At 46.4% G+C, this 14,345-nt stretch overlaps 1 pseudogene; it reads left to right on the top strand.

Moving 5' to 3' along the window:
* The first annotated feature begins 12,253 nt into the window (after positions 1–12,253).
* On the top strand, positions 12,254–12,772 carry LOC111547491 (annotated as a pseudogene).
* Positions 12,773–14,345: the final 1,573 nt, after the last annotated feature.

The raw sequence follows: 14,345 nt of genomic DNA, 5'->3' as shown, positions 1-14,345 counted from the left end.
AGGCCATAGAGCTGGGAAGAAGAGGAGCCAGGTTTGGATGCAGGTCTGCCTAACTGTCCAGGCTTTTCCCAGTTCTCCAGGCCAATAGCTACCATGAAAAAGCATGTACACCCTGGGTAACTAGAAGAGAGTTCGGAGGTTGGTAAGAAGTTGGAACTTAGGATCCAGCAAATTGCCTTTAAGCTAAGTTCATAATTTTGCAATACACATTACTGAGTTCCTACTATGTGCAACTCCCTGTGCTTTCTGCTGGAGGAAAATCAATAATGGATTTGATAAACACACATCGGCAAACTTGACACCCTAATGTTCACTGACTGGATGTCCCACAGGCACCTCCATCGACTTCACCCACCATCTTCCACTAAACTTGCCCCCTTTCTACACTGTCAGAATCGTGTGTGTGTGTGTGTGTCCATGCTGGAAAAGTTAGGATTTATCAGATCTGAGGGAACGGGTCCAGGATTGACTTTTTTTTTTTTTTTTTTTTTTTTTTGAGAGGGAGTTTTGCTCTTGTCTCCCAGCTGCAGTGGTGCAATCTCAGCTCACTGCAACTTCTGCCTCTTGGGTTCAAGGGATTCTCCTGTCTCAGCCTCCTGCGTAGCTGGGATTACAACAGGCACGTGCCATCATATCCAGCTAATTTTTTTGTATTTTTAGTAGAGATAGGGTTTCACCATGTTGTTCAGGCTGGTCTTGAACTTCTGACCTCAGGTGATCCATCCATCTCAGCCTCCCAAAGTGCTGGGATTACAGGCGTGAGCCACCACCCTCGGCCTACACAGCTTTCGGGAAGAGTTGTCTGAGCCATGGTCATCCCCGGTTTAGACAGGCACACACCCCATGCCAGCATGGCACTCAAAATCCTGCACACAATTTGGCCCACAAACCTTTTTTTCCCCTAATTATTTATAAGAAATTTTATTTTATTTTATTTTATTTTATTTATTTTTTTTTTTTTTTGAGACGGAGTCTCGCTCTGTCGCCCGGGCTGGAGTGCAGTGGCCGGATCTCAGCTCACTGCAAGCTCCGCCTCCCGGGTTCACACCATTCTCCTGCCTCAGCCTCCCGAGTAGCTGGGACCACAGGCGCCGCCACGTCGTCCGGCTAGTTTTTTGTAGTTTTTAGTAGAGACGGGGTTTCACCGTGTTAGCCAGGATGGTCTCGATCTCCTGACCTCGTGATCCGCCCGTCTCGGCCTCCCAAAGTGCTGGGATTACAGGCTTGAGCCACCGCGCCCGGCCAGAAATTTTAAAAGTATAAAGGTAATATAGCAAACATCCAAATTCAGAATTATCAGCTGTAACAGTTTACTTTCAATAATATATGTATATTTTGTATATTTTGTATATATTATTTATATTTTGGCTAAATAATATATTATGTATATTTTGTCTAGACACAGTAGTTCACTCCAGTAATCCCAGCACCTTAGAAGGCTGAGGTGGGAGGATCGCTTGAGGCCAGGAGTTCGAGACCAGCCTAGGCAACATAGGGAGACTCTGTGTCTACAAAATAATTTACATATTTATTTGGTGGTGGTGGTGGTGGTGGCAGCAGTGTTTTGAGAAGGTCTCACTGTCACCCAGACTAGAGTGTAGTAGTGTAATTATAGCTCACTGTTGCCTCAAACTCCTGGGCTCCAGCCATCCTCCCACCTCAGCTTCCTGAGTAACTAAGACTACAGGTGCGTGCCACCATGCCCAGCTAATTTTCTTATTTTAAGTAGAGACGAGATCTTGCTATGTTGCCCAGGCTGATCTTAAGCTCCTGCACTCAAGCAATCCTCCTGCCTCAGCCTCCCAAAGTGTTGAGATTACAGGCATGAGCCACTGTGCCTGGCAAAATAATTTCAAAATTAGCCAGGCATGGTGGTATGCACCTGTAGTCTCTACTACTGGGGAGACTGAGGCGGGAGGATCACTTGAGCCCAAAAGTTCAAGGTTACAGTGAGCTATGATCATGCCACTGCACTTCAGTTTGGGCAACATAGCAGGACTCTGTCTCTTAAAAAACTGGCCAGGTGCTGTGACTGACACCTGTAATCCTAGCACTTTGGGAGGCTGAAGCAAACAGATCACTTGAGGTCAGGAGTTCAAGACCAGCCTGGCCAACATGCTGAAACTCTGTCTCTACTAAAAATACAAAAATTAGCCGGGCGTGGTGGTGCTTGCCTTTAGTCCCAGCTACTCGGGAGGCTGAGACATGAGAATTGTTTGAACCTGGGAGGTGGAGGTTGCAGTGAGCTGAGATTGCACCACTGCACTCAAGCCTGGGTGACAGAGTGAGACTCCATCTCAAAAAAACAAAACGAAAAACAAACAAAAAACTCCTGTGTGTGTGTGTGTGCTTTTAATGTGTTTTGCAGATATCTGTAAAATTTTTATCAAATTTTAAAGTATTTTAAACTATCAATGACACTCTTCTCCCTTCCTGATGCCCCAGGCAACGTCTAACGTAAGTATAATGTGTTATTTTAATACTGTAACACACATCTCATCTCTTCTTCCCGCACCCACTCCCAGCACTGCGAAATGCTTAAGAGAGTTGTCTATATTGCCCGTATTGTTTTTCTCTCCCGTTGTCTCCAGCTGGTCCAGGTGGGCTTGTCCTCTCATATGCTGTCCCTAACCTGTTCTTGGCCAGGTGCGGTGGCCCATGCCGGTAATTCTAGCACTTTGGGACACTGAGGTGGGAAGATCACTTGAGCTCAGGAGTTTGAGACCAGCCTAGGCAAATCGGGAGACCCCTATCTCTAAAAAAATATATGTATGTGTGTGTGTATATATATGTACATATATGTGTATATATGTATACATATGTATATATGTGTATATGTGTATGCATATGTATATATGCATATATGTGTATATATACATATGTATATGTGCATATATGTGTATATGTGTGTATATGTGTATATTATACACACATAATATAACATATATTCCTAGCACTTTGGGAGGCTAAGGCAAACATTTTATCTATATATAAACTTATATATTATATGTGTGTATATACATATATTATATATTATATATACATATATATGTGTGTGTGTGTTTGTGTATATATGTATCAATAAAAATAAATAAAATAGGCCAGGTGCAGTGGCTCATGCCTGTAATCCCAGCACTTTGCAAGGCCAAGGTGGGCGGATCACTGAAGTCAGGAGTTAGCGACCAGCCTGGTCAACATGGTGAAACCCCATCTCTACTAAAAATACAAAAATTAGCCAGATATGGTGGCATGCACCTGTGATCCCACCTACTCTGGAGGCTGAGGCATGAGAATCGCTTGAACCCGGGAGGCAGAGGTTGCAGTGAACCGAGATCGCGCCACTGCACTCCAGCCTGGGTGACAGAGCAAGACTCTGTCTCAATAAATAAATAAATAAATAAAATAACTGTACTTCTCAATGTTGCCAGTGACCCTCCATGTTGTTCAATCACATGGTCGTTTCTCGATCCTCATCTTTCTTTCCCCATCAGCAGACTTCAACACATATAATCACTTGCTCCTTCTGAAAACACTTTCTTCAATTAGCTTATGAGACCCTGCAACCTCCTGGCTTTCCTCCCACCTCATTGGCTATTCAATCTCAATTTCCCCTTGTTGACTCTTCCTCCTTCTCTCCTATTTCCCCCTCTGCCACAACCTCTAAATACTGAGGGCCCCAGGGCTTGGTTCTTGCCTTTTCACTGCTCTATCTACATTCTTTTCTCTGATGACCTCATCTTTTCTCATGATTTCAGGCCCCATCTATATGAGGACAACTCATAGATTTCTATCTTTAGCCCAGTTCCCTACTGTAAACTCCATACTCCTGCATCCAACTGAACATTCAACATTTTTACGTGGTTGTGCAACAGGCATCTTAAACTCAGCATGTCCAAAACTGCACTCTAGACCTTTCCACCCTCTCCCCAAACCTGCTTCTCCCACTGTCTTCCCCATCCAAGAAATAGCCTCTCCATCTTCCCACTTACTCTGGCCAAAAACTTGAGTCATCCTTGGCTTCTTTCTGTCATATCAATCCTCCACAAATAGTGTCAATTCAATCTTCAACATATATCCAGAATCCATCTATTTCTTACCACCTCCATTACCCACTCTGGTCGTAGCAGTGCCATTTCCTTTGCCCAGATTATTGTTTCAACAAAGCAGCCAGAAGGATCCCTTTAAAAGCCTAAGTCAGATGGTGTCATTCCCTGCCAGACCCCCGCCTCGGGGTCCTTATTATGACCTACAAAGCCCCACCCAGTCTACTCCCACCTCTCTCTCTAGCCTCCTCTCCTTTATTCCTTCGTCTTCCCTTTTCTCTCTGCATTAGCCACCCTGGCTTCCTTGCTATTTATTCCTTAAATACTCCAGGTTTATCCCTATCAGAGCCTTTGAGCTTACTGCTACCCCCGGATAGCTACATGGTTTCCTCCTTCACTTCCTTGCGATCTTTGCACAAATGTCTCTCAGTAAGGCATTCCCTGACCAGTCTATATATATATATATAGTCTGTATATACATAGTCTATATATATAGTCTATATATATGTATAAGTCCATATATATATATATATATATTTTTTTTTTTTTTCTTTTTAGACGGAATCTCGTTCTGTAGCCTAGGTTGGAGTGCAGTGGCATGATCTTGGGTCACTGTAACCTCCACCTCCTGGGTTCAAACAATTCTCCTGCCTCAGCCTCCCGAGTAGCCAGGATTACAGGCGTGCACCACCATGTCCGGCTAATTTTTGTATTTTTAGTAGAGACGGGGGTTTCACCATGTTGGCCAGGCTGGTCTCGAACTCCTGACATCAGGTGATCCACCCGCCTCAGCCTCCCAAAGTGGTGGGATTACAGGCATGAGCCAATGTGCCCGGGTGTACTATATTTTTCTATTGCCTGTGTTGACCCACTAGACTGTAAGCTCCTCAAAGGCAGACATTTGAGGCAGTAGAGCATAATGATTAATAGGGCTGACTTGGATCCAAACTGTCTGGATTCGATTGCTGTCTCTACCACTATCATTTCTTTTCTTTTCTTTTTTGAGACAGCGTCTTACTCTCTTACCCACGCTGGGCAGTGGCACAATCATGGCTCAGTGCAGCCTTGACCTCCTGAGCTCAAGCAATCCTCCTGCCTCAGCCACCCGAGTAGCAGGCCTGGATAATTTTGTAGTTTTAGTGGAAACAGGGTTTCACCACGTTGGCCAGGCTGGTCTCGAACTCCTGACCTCAGGTGATCCACCTGCCTCGGCCTCCCAAAGTGTTGGGATTACAGGCGTGAGCCACCACACCCAGCCTTAATGTTTTATTTTTTGTAGAGGTGAGACCCTGCTATGTTGCCCAGGCTGGCATAAAACTCCTGAGCTCAAGCAATCCTCCTTCCTCGACCTCCCAAAGTGCTGAGATTACAGGCGTGAGCCACTGTCCCCAGCCTCTACCACTGTCTAGTCATGTGACCTTTGGCAAGTTATTTAATTTCACTACACCCCAGTGTCTTCATCTAAAAGATGAGGCAGGGGGATTGGGCACAGTGGCTCACGTCTATAATCCTAGCACTTTGGGAGGCTGAGGCAGGAGGAATGCTTGAGCTCAGAAGTTCGAGACCAGCCTGGGCAACATGGTGAAACCCCATCTCTACTAAAATACCAAAAAAAAAAAAAAAAAAAAAATTAGCCGGGTGTGCTGGTGGGCGCCTGTAGTCCCAGCTATTTGGGAGGCTGAGGCAGGAGAATTGCTTGAACCTGGGAGGCAGAGGTTGCAGTGAGCCAAGATCGTGCCACTGCACTCCAGCCTGGGTGACAGAGCAAGACTCTGTCTCTAAAAAAAGGGGGGTGGATAATAGTAGAACCTATGTGGTAAGGATATTGTAAAGATTAAATGAGTTAATGCATGTAAACTCTTTGGAATTGTATCTACATAAGTGTTTGCTGCTATTATTATTATTTATGAATGGCTGGGCACAGTGGTTCATGTCTGTAATCCCAGCATTTTGGGAAGCCAAAGCAGGAAGATTGCTTGGATTCAGGAGTTCAAGACCAGCCTGGGCAACATGGTGAAACCCTATCTCTACTAAAAATAGAAAAAATTAGCCAAGTGTGGTGGCGCACACCTGTGATCCCAGCTACTCGGGAGGCTGGGGTGGAAAGATTGCTTGAGCCTGGGAGGTAGAGTTTTCAGTGAGTCAAGATCATGCCACTGCACTCCAGCCTAGGCAATAGAATGAGACTCTGTCTAAAAAAAAGGCTCCTGGTAAGTCCTATATAAGTGTTCACTGCTGTATCCCCACCTGACAATAGCACTTAGAACATAATAAGACATTCAGGAAAAAATTTGTGAGATGAATTAATTAAGACATGTGCATACATAAACAATGGGATTTTTGTTTGCCCTTAAAATTTATGTCAATAGCATTATATCATATACATTCTTCTTCATCTTTACTTTTTAACACATTATATTTATAACATCAAGCCATGCTGATACATATAAATCTCATCGTGTCCTTTTAACTGTTTTAAATATTCCATATATTAATATACGTCAATTTTTATATCTTTTTTTTTTTTTTTTTTGAGAGAGGGTCTCCCTCTGGCACCCAGACTGGAGTGCAGTGGCACAATCTTGGCTCACTGCAACCTCTGTCTCCCAGGTTCAAGCAATTCTCGTGTCTCAGCCTCCTGAGTAGCTGGGATTGCAGGAGTGTGCCACCACACCAGGCTAATTTTTGTATTTTTAGTAGAGATGAGGTTTTGCCATGTTGGCCAGGCTGATCTCGAACTCCTGACCTCAGGTGATCCACCCACCTTGGCCTCTCAAAGTGCTGGAATTACAGATGTGAGCCATCAAGCCCGGCCTCTGTTCTCCTGTTAATAGCCGTTCAGGTTGTTCCAATTTTATGTTATTATGAACAATATTGTATCAAACATCCTTGTACATCTCTCTCTCTCTCTCTTTTTTTTTTTGAGATGGAGTCTCGCTCTGTCGCCCATACTGGAGTACAATGGTGTGATCTTGGCTCACTGCAATCTTTGCCTCCCGGGTTCAAGAGATTCTCCTGCCTCAGCCTCCTGAGTAGCTGAGATTACAGGCGCTCACCACCAAGCCCAGCTAATTTTTGTATTTTTAGTAGAGATGGGGTTTCACCACGTTGGCCAGGCTGGCCTTGAACTCCTGACCTCAGGTGATTCACCCACCTCAGCCTCCCAAAATGCTGGGATTACAGGCAGGAGCCACCACACCCCGCCCCAAATCTTTATTAAAGCTCATATTGCACTCTATTAATTGTCATTTGTTTAATCGCGTGCCTGTTGCTCCCACTACTTTGTTATTACTTGAGAAGAGGGGCCCTATTCGGTTCGTCTTTAACCAAGCACTGAGCTTGATGCAGTCAGTGTTTACTGAACGAATGAATGAGGAAATGAATGAATGAGGCTATTGTCTGGATCAGTGGTCCTTGGATGTTTTTCTCTTGTGTCCCCTAAAATAATGTTTTATATTTATTTTATTTTATTATTTTGTTTATTTTTTGAGACAGGGTCTTGCTCTGTCACCCAGACTGAAGTGCAGTGGTGCGATCTCAGCTCCCTATAGTCTCGACTTCCCGGGCTCAAGTGATCCTTCCACCTCAATCTCCTAAGCAGCTGAGACTATAGGTGCATGCTACCACGCCTGCCTAATTTTTGCATTTTTGGCAGAGACAAGTTTTCACCATGTTGCCCAGGTTGGTCTCAAACTCCCGAGCTCAAGTGATGCACCCGCCTCGGCCTCCCAAAGTGCTGGGATTATAGGCATGAACCACTACACCTGGCTTAAAATAATTTTTAAAAAATTTGCACCCCCTCTTTGTGAGGATTCTAACAGGAAACAAACGGCACAATCAACACAATTCAAGGAGGTTATATACACAAAACGACTAATTTGGATGTGTGGTCAGGGTGTAGGGAAATCACAGGAGATAGGGCAGGAAGCTGGGACTGGTAGCAGCCAGGCTGTTACCACCCTAGGCCTGAAGGGGCAAATCCTCTGTCTTAAAAGGAGCACTACTAACTTTCTGTCCAGGGACAGGACCAGCTTCACTGGGCCTCACAGGGCAGGAACCAGAGGGATACATCCTGGCCTCACTCTTTTCCCTCTCTCGGATTTCCTGCCAGGACTACCTAGTGGCCAAACCAAAGTAGAACCCAAGGCCAGAGGGCACAGGAGCCACTGATACCCTCCGTCCAAATAAGTCAACCAGGGGAGAGGCAGGGTGGAGGACAGAGCCTGGATCTGCAGGGATACCACTAAACTGTTTGCCTTAAACACAAATCATTGCCAAGGCTATACCTCCTAGCATATTGGAAATTAATTATTTTATTTAATTGTTTATTAATTAATAATTTATTAATTAATAAATTATAATTTATTAATTTATTATAAATATATATTTTATTTATATATTTATGTATTATATATTTATATATTATTATATATAATATATATAATGTATATATATTGTTATATATATAATAAATTAATAAAAATTAATCAATATTTTATTTCTCTTATTTATTTATTTAAGATGGAGTCTCACTCTGTTGCCCAGGCTGGAGTGAAGTGGCACGATCTCGGTTCACTGCTACCGATGCCTCCTGGATTCAAGCGATTCTCCTCCCTCAGCCTCCCAAGTAGCTGGGATTACAGGCGCCTGCCACCATGCCTAGCTAATTTTTGTATTTTTGGTAGAGACAGGGTTTCACGATGTTGGCCAGGCTGATCTCAGATTCCTGACCTCAGGTGATCCACCTGCCTCAGCCTCCCAAAGTGTTGGGATTACAGGCGTGAGCCGCCGTGCCCAGCCAATACTAATATTTTAAATAAAACTGTTCTATCACTTGACTGAATGTAAGTACCATGGTGATTTGATATCCACTATTATCCGTTTAAAGAAACTACTTGGCCAGGTGCGGTGGCTCATGCCTCTAATCCCAGCACTTTGGGAGGCTGAGGCAGGCGGATCACCTGAGGACAGGAGTTCGAGACTAGCCTGGCCAATATGGCAAAACCCTGTCTCTTCTAAAAATACAAAAATTAGCCAGCGTGGTGGCGGGTGCCTGTAATCCCAGCTACTTGGGAGGCCGAGGGAGGAGAATCGCTTGAACCCGGGAGGCGGAGGTTGCAGTGAGCCGAGATTGCGCCACTGAACTCCTGTGTTGGTGACAGAGCAAGACTCTATCTGGGGGGAAAACAAAGAAAAGAAAATACTGAACAAGCTCTACGTTAACAAACAGAAATGCCACGTCGTTACTTTTCTTCTTGAATGTATGGTTATATTTTGCTTCCTCTTACAGAATGGTATTCTAGTGTAATATATTTTATGCTTGAAAGCTTGTTATTTGGCTGGGCGCAGTGGCTCACACCTGTAATTCCAGCACTTTGGGAAGCCAAAGCGAGTGGATTCCCTGAGGTCAGGAGTTCGAGACCAGCCTGGTCAATATGGCAAAACCCTGTCTCTACTAAAAATACAAAAACTAGCCAGGCACCATGGTGTGCTCCTGTAATCCCAGGTACTTGGGAGGCTGAGGCAGGAGAATTGTTTAACCTGGGAGGCGGAGGTTGCAGTGAGTCGAGATTGTGTGCCACTGTACTCTAGCCTGGGCAACAGAGCGAGAAAAAAAGAAAGCTTGTTATTGATCACCTAATTTATATTTTCACAGAAATTTATATAGTATTAAATTACAGTTTACAAATTTGGGGGTCAGGAGGTGGTGGCTCACTTTGGGAGGCCAAAGTGGGAGGATTGCTTGAGCTTGAGGCCAGGAGTTTGAGACTATAGCGAGCTGTGACTATATCATTGCACTCCAGCCTGGGTGACAGCGAGACCCCGTCTCTAAAAAATAAAAATAATAGGCCAGGTGCAGTGGCTCATGCCTATAATCCCAGGACTTTGGGAGGCCGAGAAGGATCACTTGAGCTCAGGAGTTCGAGACCAGCCTGGGCAACATAGTGAGACCCTGTCTCTACAAAAAAATACAGAAATTAGCCGGGCATGGTGGTGTATGCCTGTAGTCCCAGCTACTTGGGAGGCTGAGGTGGGAGGATTGCTTGAGCCTGGGAGGCAGAAGTTGCAGTGAGCTGAGGTCATACCACTGCACTCTAGCCTGGGTGACAGAGCCAGATGCTATCTTTAAAAAGTAAAATTATGGCCAGATGCAGTGGCTTATGCCTGTAATCCCAGCACTTTGGGAGGCTGAGGTGGGTGGATCATCTGAGGTCAGGAGTTCTAGACTAGCCTGACCAACATGGAGAAACCCCCGTCTCTACTAAAAATACAAAAATTAGCCAGGCGAGGTGGCACATGCCTGTAATCCCAGCTAATTGGAAGGCTGAGGCAGGAGAATTGCTTGAATCTGGGAGGTGGAGGTTGCAATGAGCTGAGATTGCGCCACTGTACTCCAGCCTAGGCGACAAGATCAAAACTCTGTCTCAAAAAAAAATTACTGGAGGCCAAACACAGAGACTCATGCCTATAATCCCAACACTTTGGGGAGGCCAAAGCAGGAGGATCACTTGAGCCCAGAATTTTGAAGTTACAATCAGCTATGATCACACCACTGCACTCCAGCCTGGGTAAAACCAGCCTGGGTGACACAGCAAGACCTGTTTTTTTTTGAGGAAAAAAAAAGTCTTGCTCTGTCACCCATGCTGGAGAGCAGTGGTGCACTCTGGGCTCACTGCAACCTCTGCCTCCTGTGTTCAAGCAGTTCTCTGCCTCAGCCTCCTGAGTAGCTGGGATTACAGGCACCTGCCACCACACCCAGCTAATTTTTGTATTTTTAGTAGAGATGGGGTTTCACCATGTTGGCCAGGCTGATCTTGAACTCTTGACCTCGTGATCCACCCGCCTCGGCCTCCCAAAGTGCTGGGATTACAAGTGTGAGCCACCAAGCCTGGCCAAGACCCTGACTTTAAAAAGAAAAAAGAATGGAGAAAATTTTGTTACAAGAATGTCTGTCACCCAGGCTGGAGTGTGGTGACACAATCTTGGCTCACTGCAAACTCTACCTCCCAGGTTCAAGCGATTCTCATTCCTCAACCTCCCGAGTAGCTGGGACTACAGGTATGTGTCACCATGCCCAGCTAATTTTGTATTTTAGTAGAGACAGTTACACCATGTTGACCAGGCTGGTCTCGAACTCCTGACCTCAAGTGATTTGTTCACCTCAGCCTCCCAAAGTGCTGGGATTACAGGTAGGAGCCACCATGCCTGGCCTTTTTTTTTTTTTTTTCCTTTTTTGAGATGGAGTCTTCCTCTGTTACCCAGGCTGGAGTGTAGTGTCATGATCTCAGCTCACTGCAACCTCTGCCTCCTGGGTTCAAGCAATCCTCCCACCTCAGCCTCCTGAGTAGCTAGGATTACAGTTGTGTGGCACCATGTCTGGCTATGTTTTTCATATTTTTAGTGCAGACTAGTTTTCATCATGTTGGCCAGGCTGGTCTTGAACTCCTGACCTCATGTAATCCACCTGCTCAGCCTCCCAAAGTACTGGGATTATAGGTGTGAGCCACCGCACCTGGCCACAGTAATGTCACTTAATTAGTTGAATTCCTTCTGGGTTACAAGCCAAAAATCACATAGTGACCTATCACCGAAACTTATTTTTAATGACAACAGAATTAGAACCTCCTTTGCCTTTGTTGAAAGCAAAGATCTGTCAACTGCCAGGTATGCAAATCTTCTTGTTATTTGGTCAATAGAGCCCTTAACTTTGATTGGTGCCCCTGGAGGTTTTCATTCCCTCTCCAGTCCCCAACCCCCAATGCTGTAGGGTAAAATTCCTTTGCAAAGTGTGAAGAGGGAGGTGGGAAAGAAGCAGCACCTGGATGTCAGTGCCAGTTCTCCTGAAGATAGATCATAGGAAAGAAAACCAATGGAGGTTGGGGACCTGGAAGTCAATTTCCTAGAAACACAGGAAACTAATGCAAAAGTGAGACCTGGCCAGGCAGGGTGACTCAGGCCTGTAAACCCAGGAATTTGGGAGGCCGAGGTAGGAGGATCCCTTGAGCCCAGGAGTTGGAGATCAGCCTGGGCAACATAGTGAGACCCCTGGGAGTAGGGGAGCTGAAGATCACTTGCACCTGGGAGGTTGAGGCTGCAGTGAGCTAGGATCACACCACTGCACTCCAGCCTGGGCAATAAAGTGTGACCCTGACTTAAAAAAAAGGAGAGAGAGTCCTTTTGCGGGTGTCAGCCAGCTCTTAGAGGATGCCATGAAGGCCTTGGGCACACTATGAGAGTACAAGGTCACTCCCTGCCCACCCCCAAATGCCACACACCGCCCCTCTACCGCATGGGAATCTTTGCGCCTAATCATGTCGTCGCCAAGTCCCGCTTCTGGTACTTCGTATCTCAAAGAAGATGGAGAAGTCTTCAGGGGAGATTGTCTACTGTGAGCTGGTGTTTGGGAAGTGCCCCCCGCGGCTGAAGAGCTTCGGCATCTGGCTGTGCTATGACTCCCGGAGCGGCACCCACAGCATGTACTGAGAATACCGGGACCTGAACACTGTGGGCACTGTCACCCAGTGCTACCGAGACATGGGCACCCGGCACCCCGCCTGGACCCATTCCATCCAGATCATGAAGGTGGAGGAGATCGCAACCAGCAAGTGACCGTGGCCGCAGTCAAGCAGTTCCACGACTCCAAGATCAAGTTCCTGCTGCCCCACGGGGTCCTGCGCTGTCAGCACAAGCCACACGTCACCACCAGGAGACCCAACACCTTCTTCTAGGTACAGGGCCCTCGCCCAGTGTGTGCCCCAAATAAACTCATGAACGCCCCGGTATTAAAAGAAAAAAAGAGGCCGGGCGCGGTGGCTCAAGCCTGTAATCCCAGCACTTTGGGAGGCCGAGACGGGCGGATCACGAGGTCAGGAGATGGAGACCATCCTGGCTAACCCGGTGAAACCCCGTCTCTACTAAAAAATACAAAAAACTAGCCGGGCGACGAGGCGGGCGCCTGTAGTCCCAGCTACTCGGGAGGCTGAGGCAGGAGAATGGCGTAAACCCGGGAGGCGGAGCTTGCAGTGAGCTGAGAACCGGCCACTGCACTCCAGCCTGGGCGACAGAGCGAGACTCCGTCTCAAAAAAAAAAAAAAAAGAAAAAAAAGAAAGAAAGATTCCGGTCGCGGTGGCTCACATCTGTAATCCCAGCACTTTGGGAGGCTGAGGTGGGCAGATCACCCGAGGTCAGGAGTTCGAGACCAGCCTTGCCAACATGGTGAAACCCCATCTCTACTAAAAATACAAAAATTAGCTGGGCGTGGTTGTGCATCCCTGTCCGTAATCCCAGTTACTCTGGAGGCTGAGGCATGAGAATCGCTTAAACTCAGGATGCAGAGGTTGCAGTGAGCCAAGATCACGCCACTGCACTCCAAATTGGGCAACAGAGTGAGACTTTGTCTCAAAAAAAAAAAAAAAAAAAAAAGAGGGAGAGAGAGAGGCCCTGGGAGTTCATTGTAGAAGGAAAATTACAATAGGGATGGGGGAAAAGGGTGCATTAGAGAAGGTACATCATCCCCTCCCATGCTGGCTTAGGGCTCCTCTGGCTGGGCACTTCTGTTTCTCACTCTGGGCTAGGAATTCTTGTTTTCCAGAGAATTCCCAGTGCCAGGGCACGGGACCTGCTCAGGAAATGGTTGATTCACTGGTCGCATGAATGAATGAATGAATGAATGACATTTGAAGGACAGGTAGCACTTGACTATAGGAAACAGGATAATGAGTATTCCTGAGAAAATTAAAAATATAATTTAAAATTAAGAAATGAATGCTAGGCCGGGCGCGGTGGCTCAAGCCTGTAATCCCAGCACTTTGGGAGGCCGAGACGGGCGGATCACAAGGTCAGGAGATCGAGACCATCCTGGCTAACCCGGTGAAACCCCGTCTCTACTAAAAAATACAAAAAACTAGCCGGGCGAGGTGGTGGGCGCCTGTAGTCCCAGCTACCTGGGAGGCTGAGGCAGGAGAATGGCGTGAACCTGGGAGGCGGAGCTTGCAGTGAGCTGAGATCCGGACACTGCACTCCAGCCTGGGCGACAGAGCGAGACTCCGTCTCAAAAAAAAAAAAAAAAATGAATGCTGGGCACAGTGGCTCATGCCTGTTATCCCAGCACTTTGGGAGGCCAAGGCAGTCGAATCACCTGAGGTTGAGAGTTCAAGACCAGCCTGACCAACATGGAGAAACCCATCTCTACTAAAAATACAAAATTAGGCGGGCATGGTGGCACATGCCTGTAATCCCAGCTACTCAGGAGGCTGAGGCAGGAGAATCACTTGAACCTGGGAGGCGTAGGTTGCGATGAG

The sequence above is a fragment of the Piliocolobus tephrosceles genome, chromosome 1, assembly GCF_002776525.5.
Source record: "Piliocolobus tephrosceles isolate RC106 chromosome 1, ASM277652v3, whole genome shotgun sequence".
Lineage (NCBI taxonomy): Eukaryota > Metazoa > Chordata > Mammalia > Primates > Cercopithecidae > Piliocolobus > Piliocolobus tephrosceles.
This window is presented reverse-complemented; position numbering and strand designations above follow the sequence as displayed.